The sequence below is a fragment of the Mus caroli genome, chromosome 2 (assembly GCF_900094665.2).
Source record: "Mus caroli chromosome 2, CAROLI_EIJ_v1.1, whole genome shotgun sequence".
In the NCBI taxonomy this organism is placed as follows: Eukaryota; Metazoa; Chordata; class Mammalia; order Rodentia; family Muridae; genus Mus; species Mus caroli.
This window is the reverse complement of record NC_034571.1, coordinates 169,968,843-169,979,704: the sequence shown is the minus strand read 5'-3', so window position 1 is coordinate 169,979,704 and position 10,862 is coordinate 169,968,843. Positions and strand designations below refer to the sequence as shown.

The following is a 10,862-nucleotide window of genomic DNA, read 5'->3' as shown; positions in this document are numbered from 1 at the left end:
GTTTCTGCCTCCTGTTTTTATCCCAGAAATTTCATTTATTGCAATGGTCCCATTATAACATGGCTTGTGGCATGTGACAGGAATATGTGGGATGTTTTCCTAGTTCCCATACTTCCCTCTGGTCTGAGCTGTGACCCCATGCTTAGGTAGCAATGATAGGCAGGCTGTTCCCCTGTAGGCTTGTACATATTTCTGCATCTCTCTCTGCTCATCACCATACTCTCATAGAGAGCTGTGACCCTATGTAGACACTTGGCTTGGACTGCTTTCTCAGTCAGTCCTGATTATACCTGCTAGTGTGCTGTTAGCCTGGGACAGAGGCTCCAGAAGGAGCTGGTATGGGATACATCAGCAAAGGTGGATANGAATCACCTCCATGGCCTTTTNGGAGAATAGCCTGGTATTAANTATTACCATGGGCTTCACACAGAACCCAGGTCCAGCAGCCACACATCAGCTGGGGTCCATAGTGGAGACCCCTGGTTATGGGGATGAGCTTCTCAGTGAGAGTCAGACACCAGCCATGACCCAGTCTCCTGGGGAAACCCCCATCATCAGTCCCTGGGAGAGGCAACCCCCCCCCATCATCATCAGTCTCTGGGAGGGGGGCTTCTCTAGCCCCAGGTCCCCAGTGCCTCCTACCTGCCCTAATCTGTGCCCCCGCTCTTTCTCTGCCAGCAAGAGTCATGCTCCTCCCTGTCTGTCTCAGCATGTCTCAGCCTCCATGGCCACAGCCCTCAAGATGTTCCTATGAGCCATCCCCAGGCTTGTCCCAAGCTGGCCCAGCCCTACATCCCCAAGAAGAAACTGCCTTCTTTCCCCGAACCTCACACCTGAAGTCCCCCGCCCAGCCCTTTCCACTGAGGGTGGTTCTACCTCCTTGCAGGTGGTCCTGGGGTAATATGAGAAAGCTGGCTGAGAAAGCCATAGGGAACAACCAATTATCAGCATTCCTCCATGGCCTCTGCTTCAGCTCCTGCCTCCAGGTTCCTTCCTTGAGTTCCTGCCCCCTGACTTCCCTCAGTGATACACTGTTACCTGAGAGCTGTAAGATGAAATAAACCCTTTCTTCCTCAAGCTGGTTTTGGTCATAATATTTTATCACAGCAATAGAAAAATTAACTAAGACAGTATAGTACTACATGGACCTGTGCCTCTGGGATGCCTCGGGGTTTTCCATATTGAATCTGGAAAAGTATGACCTCCTTCCAGAACCTAAGCNTTTGACCTTCCAGATATTTCCTTCTTTAAAACAAAAATAGTAAAATAAAACTTANAAACACTGCATGNATGACAGTGCAGAACATAGCGTTTTGATACATGGATAACATGAGAGGATTAAGCAAGAAGCTTCAGAGATCTGTGAATCACTTGCTCTGTGTGTCTGGAACACGGGGAGCCCAGGCTCTTAGCAGTGCACAGTTCATGCTACACTGTTACCAAGGACCTGGCCACAGAGGCAGCAGGCTCAGGAAACTTGCCCCATCTTTTAACTGAAACTTGGACCCTTCTAACAACCTCCAGTACTCCACCCTCCTCTGGCTGGAAACAACCACATTAGGACTTTGCCTCTAGTAGATTCCTCAGATAAGTGAAATCATTCAGTATTTATTATCCTGCATCTGGCTATTTCCACTTGCCTAATGTCTTCTGGGTTCATTTAAGTGGCTGTGCAATGGCAGGATTTCCTCCTCACAGGTTAAATACTATCCCATTGTTATATCTACCTGCCCCCAATCATCTGTTGTTGAATTCCATTTCTTGGCTACTAAGAATAATGTGTCTATAAGCATGAGAGGGCAGAGAGATCTCTCGTGTATTGTTTTATTTCCTTCCAACATGAGCTCAGGGACCACATAGTAATTAACTGGCTGTAGTTGGGTTTTTGTTTCTTCTGAGGAACTTCCATAAAAATTTCCATAATGGCTGTAGGAATTTGCATCCAGCCATGAGTACACAAGAGTTCTCTTTTGTCCCCGTCCTTGCCAACACTTGTTTTCTGTGTCTTTTCATTGTTACTGCTCTAGCAGGTGTGGGCAAGTTGCCAGTTTGGGTTTGCATTTCCTTGGTGAGTCTTTTATCATTTCCCCCCGCCCGGCTGTGTTTTCTTCTGGGAACTGTCCACAGAGGTCCTTCCCCATTCTCACTGGGGTTGTTTGTTTCACTGCTGGGGCCTTGCTCGACCTCCTTGCTATGCCAGACAGCAGCTTGTCAGCATAGCTCCCAGATAGTTTCTCCTGGTCCCAGCAGGTTGTTCCTTCACTCTGTTGATAAATCCCTTCACGACATGGGAGCCTTTTAACTTAGTGCAGCCTCATTTCTCTCCTTTTGGTATTGTTGCTTGTACATTCAGGCTTACGTTCCCGGGGCTTCCTTGGAAATACACCTGTGGTGTTGTGGGCTGCTGNTGAGGATGTAATACAGGACGGCTGCATGGTAGTTCCTCAAAGTAAAAATAGAATTTCTGTACCCTCAACCGATTTCACTCGGGGCATATTGCAAAAAGCACTGGAGACAACAACACAAAAGAAGATTTGTACAACTCTATTTATAGCAACCATGAGGAGACAAGTATTTCTCAATGGATACATAGATGAATAAGCTGCTCTGCTCATGTATCAGGCTGTTACTCAGCCTCACAGAGGAAGGATTCTGACCAAACCAGAATGTGGATGAAACTTGAGGATTCTATTTTCAATTTTTNAAATATTCGTCATTATTATTGTGTGTGTGACATAGCATGTATGCTGTGCTGTGTATATGGAGGTCAGAGGTCAGATTTTCTTTTCTCCTTCTGCTGTGGGATCCAGGGATCAGACTCAGGCTATTAAGTTTGCCCAGAAGCCATCTCACTGGCCCCTGAGGGGCCGCCAGTCATAAGAAAACCATTGTCATGTGATCCCAGTCACCAGAAGTCACTGAGTGGGGGAATTCTATGACCTTAAGGATGATTTTTGAAGAAATGAATACAGCAGACATTGTAACCACTGTAGGCTGGGCTGGTGTACATAGTCATTACCAGCCCAGAATCTGGGTTAGCAGACCCGTGATGGGTTACTGACTCTGAGCGATACCCACTGTGCTTCCTCAGGCAACTGTCTCAATGCCTCGCATTTATAGAGCTTTGTCAGAATCAAATAACATATGGAAAAGCTTTGTCACCATCAGGGTCTGGGTCAAGTAGTATGCCTCCATAGTGTGTGTCATTAAAGAGGCATCGCCCCTTGCTATGGGCTAGCTAATCCTAGGTTCTTGGAATGCCAGTCTCCCACAGAGCTCAGGCAGTTGGAAGTCTAGACATGCACCAACTCAAGGTGATAATAAGACTACATTGCAAAATACAGCAGGACCAAAGGACAGATGCTGGCTCCTTGAGCACGTTGGATAGCCAAGGTGTGCACTGGGATAACAAGCTGCTGCAAAGCAGGGTCAGGAGCCACCGGAAGTGAGGCCTGCAGCACCGGGGTGGGGGGTGCTGGGCTTAGATACAGTAAATAGGGCTCACCTGTGCTTGGCGTTTGGCCTTGACTGGCTGAATTGACATTGGGCTATTATGATGGGTGGGGTTCTGGATAGCAGGTTTCATGCTTGGCTGAGGAAAGGGGGAGCTGCTGCCCCAGCCTGGTTAACTTAGCTGTTGGTGACCAGTGACTCACAGCTGGTCGTGACAAATCAGGGAAATGGAAAAACCCCAAAAGGGTTCATAAACATTTCCCTTATAAACTTCATTAACCATGTTTCTAAACGACCTGAAAAGTCTTAACTCTCTGTGGTAAGGAGGGGGAGAGGGAGGGTGTTTCTCCTTCCTGGGCATGTTCAGACCATGAGCTTGGGGAGCTGAAGTCTGTTCCTACTGAACTAAGATCTGCTCTTTCTTTTCAGGCAAAGTGTGCTGATGATGGTGATAGTGAGGATGGTGATGCTGTTGATAATAATGGTGACAATGATTGCAGTGATGATGGTGACAGGTCACAAGGAGTGAGAAGGCAGTAGTGAATCCAAGGTTGTGCCCAGGACTCGCTTTTGGATCACAAGCTATGGGTGAAGCCAAGAGCATCATAGATCCTCTCAGATGCCTCCTGGGCATGAGAAGTGGGAGTGGATCAGCAGTTGGATTCAACCTTATTTCCAGGTGACTCTCAGGAAGGGAGGAGGCTTGAGTAGCTTCCTGCCCCATGCCAGCTCTAGGGCTAGGGAGNGCCAGCTGGCAACTGAGAGCAGTAAGAACTGGTGGGGGCTGGTGNGTGGCAGAGCTGAGTGGGAGGATGGCTGAGGACCAGAAGCTGAAGGTCTCATCCTTGCTTTATTCTGAGATCCGGAGAGGCTGTAAAAGTCCTATCCCAACAAAGCAGACATGTCCAGTTAGACCATGGCAGGGCCGCTCACCTGCCTCTCCTCCCTCTCAGTCCACATGCCGGGCTTCAGGATCCCTACTGAGAGCTGAGGGCTTGGGGATTCCAAGCCAGGGAGTGAAGGATGTCGGAGGGCTCAGCTGCAGGGAGGGCTACCCTGGGCCTGCAGCATCAGTTCCAGCTCCTCTTCTCCCTCAGATCCCTCGCTCTGAACTGACTAGCTCTGCTCTGTCTTGTGGTGTCCACAAGGGGCTCTGGGTCAGATTGTCAGGTGACATTGCATCAAGAACTCTCGCCGGGCGTGGTGGCGCACGCCTTTAATCCCAGCACTCGGGAGGCAGAGGCAGGCGGATTTCTGAGTTCGAGGCCAGCCTGGTCTACAGAGTGAGTGCCAGGACAGCCAGGGCTACACAGAGAAACCCTGTCTTGAAAAAACCAAAAAAAAAAAAAAAAAAAAGAACTCTCATGTCTCTGAGACCTATCTTCTTTATACCTCCTGCTTCACAGTCCGAGTTCTCCAACCCAGATGCCCTACCATGTGCTGTATGCACAACGCCTTGTCAGGGTTGGGCAGGGTTAGCATCTCCTGCTTGCTCTCCCCCTACCCCAACCCCCATGGTTTTCCTACACTAACCAGCCCTAGTGAGGAGCTAAGTCCAGCAGGTGCTTCCTGGGCCTTTTGAAATATGGCCTACCCCGAATTCTGTTCCTCAGCAAAGGTTGTTGTGGTTCAGTTGGAGGCAACATTAACTGATAAACACACAGTGAGTGGATGAAGAATGATTGGAATTTCATCCTGACAAATGATGTGGATTTCCTATGACTGGTTATGAAGGAAAACATCTGAGGCCCAAGGAGAGTGACCCAGGTCACTGCCACTCACACATCCCCAGACTGTGGTCCACCTTACCTCCCTGGCTCAGCTCCTCATGGTTCACAGCCAGAGAGAGAGCTCAGTGAGTCTGGAATTACATGAACTTTCCCCTCCTTCTGGGGAGGCAAAGGCAGCCTCCAACCTGACCATTCCAGAGTAAATTGCAAGCCCACCTGCCTGCTGCCCTCAGGCTGGAGCCACAGTGNGTTTGAGTTCTTCTCCAGCTCCATCCGCACCCTCCTCCTGCAGAAGCCAGGGGACAGCCTTCCTGCCTGTCTAGACACCAGAAGTTGTTCTGCTCTCTCAGGCACCGGTTTGGCATNGTCTGCTCTTCCTGGGGCAGTGACAGTGTTGTCCNTAGGTTGGCCACTTCCCTTTTCTGATAACGACATATCTGAATAGTTATGAAGACCTTCTCCTAAAACTGTCCCGACACAGAATTGCCTTGCAGTTGCAGAGAAGAAGTACTAGGTTCTTGGTGTTTCTAGCCCCTTCCCACCNGGAAGGAAGANGATCAGTGCTGAGCAGGGCTNTTGGTTAGTAGGGGCCCAAGTCATGACCTTTACCCCCGTGGGCATTGTCTGAGTGCTAAGCAGTTACTGTCTGGGCAGATGGACTCTACACTGATCTGACCCCAGCACACCAGTCCATGCTCCTTGTCATTGGTTGGTGGCCACACAGGCCTCCTGCCATGAAATCTTGCCACCTGTACCCCAAGAAGGCATTCAGGTCCAGCAAGAGACTCAGTTTTGGGGCTTTGGTTTGGTCAGGTCCCATCTGAGGCATGCCATGTGGTACAGTACATTCCCCTAGGGACTGGATTTCTGGGTCCTGGGGCTGAAAGGAGCCATCATCAGACACATAGCCTCAGATGTTCACATCTGTCTCCTCTGGGCCTCTGTGACAGGTATGGCTCTCCCGCAGGCATCTGTCCCACAGGTGTCCAGGGTCATGAGTCTTTGCCCTGTGGGCCTCCTTCCTCCAGAACTTTCCCTACCCTGTAGGGGTTGCACACATGTGCCCAGACCTGTACCTGGAAAAAGAGAAGAAGCAGACCCAGCATTCCACCTGCCTTGGCTCTCAGAGTTTGGCTTCCCTCCATGCCCACCCAGCACTGAAAATTCAGTCACTCTGAGAGAGCACAACAGAGTCTCATGTTGGCCTTGAATCTCCTAGGTAGCTTGGGATGACCTGGAACTCCTGATCTCGCTGTCTCTACCTGTGCTAGTTCTGAGACCACAGCTGGGATGGGGGTGGCTTCTGATTGGACAGAAATAGTTCTGCATGTGCTGTCAGTGTCTATATAAATGTGCTTCCCCCAACCTGAGAGGAAAGTTTCAACTCTGGAAAATTACATCCAGGAAACTAGGGAAGTTTCTGCCCTGAGGGTGTTTGAGATCAGCTTCCTGGGTTGGTCTCAGCCTACAAGGAGAATGCCTGGCTCTAGCGACTTTAACTGCAACCATTTCTGGGGGCCTCTGGCAGCGAGGCATGCTTGTGCCAGTCTGTCCTGGTTACGCAAGTTACGGTCAGAGTAACATGGCTCTCGGTGACAATGTCAAGAGCAGATTCCAGGCAGTGTGTCAATAGGACATACCAACTCCTAGAAAACAGCCTAGTCCAGTCTGCCTAGGTGGCAGCAGATTCCCCCACCTGCACCCCCACCCTCTTTTGTATAAATTCCTTTCAAAGTGCCTGGAAGTCTGGTAACTGGGAGGGAGGGTTAAGTACCTTCTAAGCCATTAAAGCCTAAGACATAATTGGCCAACCCTCCTGCTGGTGCAAGTCTGGAGGTCTGGGGGCCGGGGGCGGGGCGCATGCCCAAACTTACCCACGTCCAGCATGCTAGTGCTAAGTGGAGACCTTGTATCCTGATCCCCACCCACTCCTACCCCCCACCCCCAGCACACAATTGCCCAGCCTGGTGGTGAAGCCATTATTGGCTCTTCATTTAGAGACAGAGTCTCAGGTAGACAAAACCTCTTGTCAGTCCTCCTGCCTCAGTCTTGTTGGGCTGTAATCCAGTCACTCCGTAGGCTTATGCAGAGTCTACAGCCCTTGAATCTTCCATTCAGGTCTCCTCTCTTCTCTCTTCTCTGATTGAAGGAAAAACTGACTCTCCTCTAGTTCCCTCTTGTGGATAGGGCCTGACATACCTGTGTGCAATGGGTTTTGTGCACATGTGTACAAGTTTGCTGGCCATCTGGTGGCAAGCAGGCCTGGGTGTGGGGATTCCAGACTGTTAAGCCCAGTCAGCACCCTTTTCCTATGAGGCCTTGTCTCCAGTCCTCAGAGGCCTCCTGGTTGGGGTTAGCACCGTGTCTCAGTGGTTCTCAGTGAGGGGCTTTGGGCTTCCTTCCTTTTTTCTGGTGTTTCTCTGACTCCATCCACACGCTGTGGCTGCAATGGAGCTGGGCAGAGTCCTTCGTGGAGACACCAGCAGATAAAGACAAAACAATCAAAGACCATGGCAGTATGTCATAGATATGACCTAGGAGAGTGAGCATTCAGTGTGCATTCAGAAATGACAGAGAGCCACAGTCATGTGTCACAAGGATTAGAGTGAGATTCTGTTGCCAAACAACAGCAAAAAAAAAAAAAAATCTTTTTAAATAAACTAGTCATTATCTACGTAAGCATTAGGCACATGGGTCTACTTTGTGTGTACATTCTTGTGTAAGAAGCTGCACNTGTGCAAATGTTTGCGACGGCCAAAGGTCAACCTTGCATGTCATTTCTCAGGTTCTATCTGCCTTGGATTTTTGAGACAAGGTCTCTTCCTCGCCTGGAGCACACCAAGCAAGCTAGGCTGACTGCCCAGCAAGCTCCAGAATCTACTATCTCTGCTTCTGCAGTGCTAGGATTACAAACTTGAGTCACTATGCCTGCTTCCTCCCACCCCCACCTTTAAGGTGAGTTCTGTGAATTTAACTCAGGTCCTCATGTTTGTAATGCAAGTACTCGCTGACTGAGCTATTTCCATAGCCTGTTCAAGTGTGCTTTGTTGGCTAAATTTTGTGAATTCTAAGTCCAGTCCAGAATCTATTTTTAAAAATTTAACCACATCTACCATCCATTCATTTATTTATCTATCCATCCATCTATTTATTACCTATCTATCTATCCATCTATCCATCCATCCATCTATTCATCCATCCATCCATCCATCTATCCATCCATCCATCCATTTATTATCTATCCATCCATTCATCCATCCATCTATCTATCTTGTGTGAGGTTTGTGCATGCCACAATATACCCAGGGAGGTCAGAGGAAAAGTTGTGAGGTTGGTTCTCTTCTTCCACCAAGTGGGTCTTAGGGATTAAACTTAGGTGGCCAGGCTTGGTGGCAATTGTCTTAATGCACTGAGCAATCCTGCCAGCTCTCTAAGTCCGGTATTTATGATAAAAACTCAGTACCTGAATCGACACAAGAAATGGATGTAAAATACAAACGTTTGAAGATGTAGAAGCTAAAGGGAGTAGAGTATCTGTCATTCCTTACATTGCTTCCTTATNGACGTGGTGGTTTTATGATTCTATCAGATTTAAATAAAAGACATCAAGATTAACTTCACACCAGGCCTGGTGGCACAGGCTTAGAATCCCAACTACATGGTAGACTGCGGCAGAAGGATTGTAAGCTAAACACCAGGTTGGGCAATCTGGTGAGTCCCAGACTCTGAATTAAAAGTAAAAAGAAGGCTGGGGTATAACCCGAGATAGAGCATTTGCTTGCTTGCTTGAGGCCCAGGGATGGAGCTTGGATGACACACACAGAGACAGACTTCATGGGCCTCGGTCCTGCTATTGTGATGTCTGAGCACAGACATCACATGTGTGCTCCCATTTTGCTTTCACTGTTGAGTAGAACTATTCATACCTAAGGTGTACGGTCTGTGGGTTAGGGCACCCTGGTGTGATACTGAGTCAGACTCACTTTGCATAGCAACTACATGTTTGTCATCATAGGGAGACACAAATGGAAGTTCCTGTGGCTATTTGGCTATGGGTATGGAGGGGCTTGCCCAGGATGGTGCCCAGGGGGTNGATTTTGNACCAGAAAGCTTCAGACCAACTACATGTGATGTTTGGAGACAGAGTNGACAGCCCTGACTCTACTCAGCAACCAGGANCCAGGGGAAAGGTGGGCCTCTGTATAGAAAAGTAAGGTCCTGTTTTGGCTTCTCCAGCTGGACCACCAGATNAAGCCTGGAGGAGTTCCTGGGTCNCAAAGTTAGCCCATGGGTCTGTGGGTCAGTGTCAGGGGTTCTTGTGGTTAGGATAGGAGGAGGTTTCAAAGGAACAGGATGTGGAGTCCTGAGGAGTCAGTCTGTGCAANTTCCTAAGATCNAAGTGTGGGCTCTTAGGGTCAAGGAATGGGAATCTCTGGTCCATGTGTAGGGGTGGGAGCCTTGAGCAGAGAGTGCTCTCTGTGGAAGATGACCCCTAACATCCCCACTTGAGGCATCTGGGTTCCCCCTNCCACCCCTATCTTCTGTTAGGGTAGCAGTATTCTCGCTCTGACTGCTCTTGGCTTGGCTGGCTATAGTTCAAACTTTACATGATNTCAGGATTACTCAGAGCCTGGCCCTTCTAAGGAAAATTGATGTGTTTGAAGTCCACCGTGGCCTGTCTTGAACGTCTCAGAGGAAGCACTTAGAAAACTGTCATTCTGGTCTTAAATGACACTTCCTGTCATCTGGGTGCACAGAGCATTTCCCCAGGGCTCAGTATGGTAGCTGTGGCTAGGTATGGGAATTCTGTGATGGCCAAAGCTGGACCTGGGTTCTGANGGGGAAGGAGAAGGAGACACAGGTCTCAGCTTTGTGCGTGCAATCCCCCTTCCCCCTCCCATTTTCTAGGCAACGGTGAAGAAGCTGTCATTTCAGAAACTTGTGGTGAAACTCAATGTGGGTTCCCACAGGAAGTTGGGGGGAGTGTTGAGCAGGGGNCCAAGGGCCCAAATGCCACAGTGGAAAAGTTCTTTGATAAGGCAGAGAGCACACCCCTTCCTCCTGTTCCTGCATGGGAGGTCTGGTCATCTCAAGCAATGAGGATGTGGCTAAGTCACATGAGAGACAGATATGCCTGTGGAAAATTCCAGGTCCCGGGAGAAANGCTTGGTTTTCTGGTCCTGGGAAGCTCCGAACCCCTGCTCTCACTTTCCTCTCCACATCTCTGTTCTTGCTTCTTGCTGGTGCATTCATGTGGGTGAGCCAGGCTTTGCCGGCCACGGAAGCCACAACAGGGGACACAGCAGGAGACAGCAGTGTTGGGCAGTGGGCATGGGCGAAAGAGGGAGTGGGCAGGCGGACGTGGGAAGACTGCCGCATGCTTTCCACGTGAAANCGGGTGGGTGTCTGGCTGTAGGAAGCCACTGGACCCCAGCTCGGCGGGGGGAGGGGTGTGGACAAGGGGCAGTCCTAGATAACAGGTTCTCAGTCTCATGTATCCCAGACACCGATGGACACCATGGAAGAGCTGAGAACAAATGGGGGGCCCCCGAGGGGGTGCGGCCCCATCATCCCTGGGCCGAAGGGAGGAGAAGGCAGGGGGAGAGGGACTGCTGGGTGGTTCCCACGGGGGCGAGAGTCCTTGGTCCGGTCCGTAGCTGGAGAGCAGGAAGGCCTTCT

General features: G+C 49.7%; 1 long non-coding RNA gene across 1 annotated transcript in view; it reads left to right on the top strand.

The window, feature by feature from the left end:
* LOC110309071 overlaps positions 1-10,862 on the top strand; it is a 29,649-nt gene that overhangs the window by 9,288 nt on the left and 9,499 nt on the right. Inside the window, exons 2-3 of the long non-coding RNA XR_002379653.1 lie at positions 3,883-4,132; positions 7,969-8,138. This is a non-coding gene — a long non-coding RNA (uncharacterized LOC110309071). The remainder of the gene's footprint in view (positions 1-3,882; positions 4,133-7,968; positions 8,139-10,862) is intronic.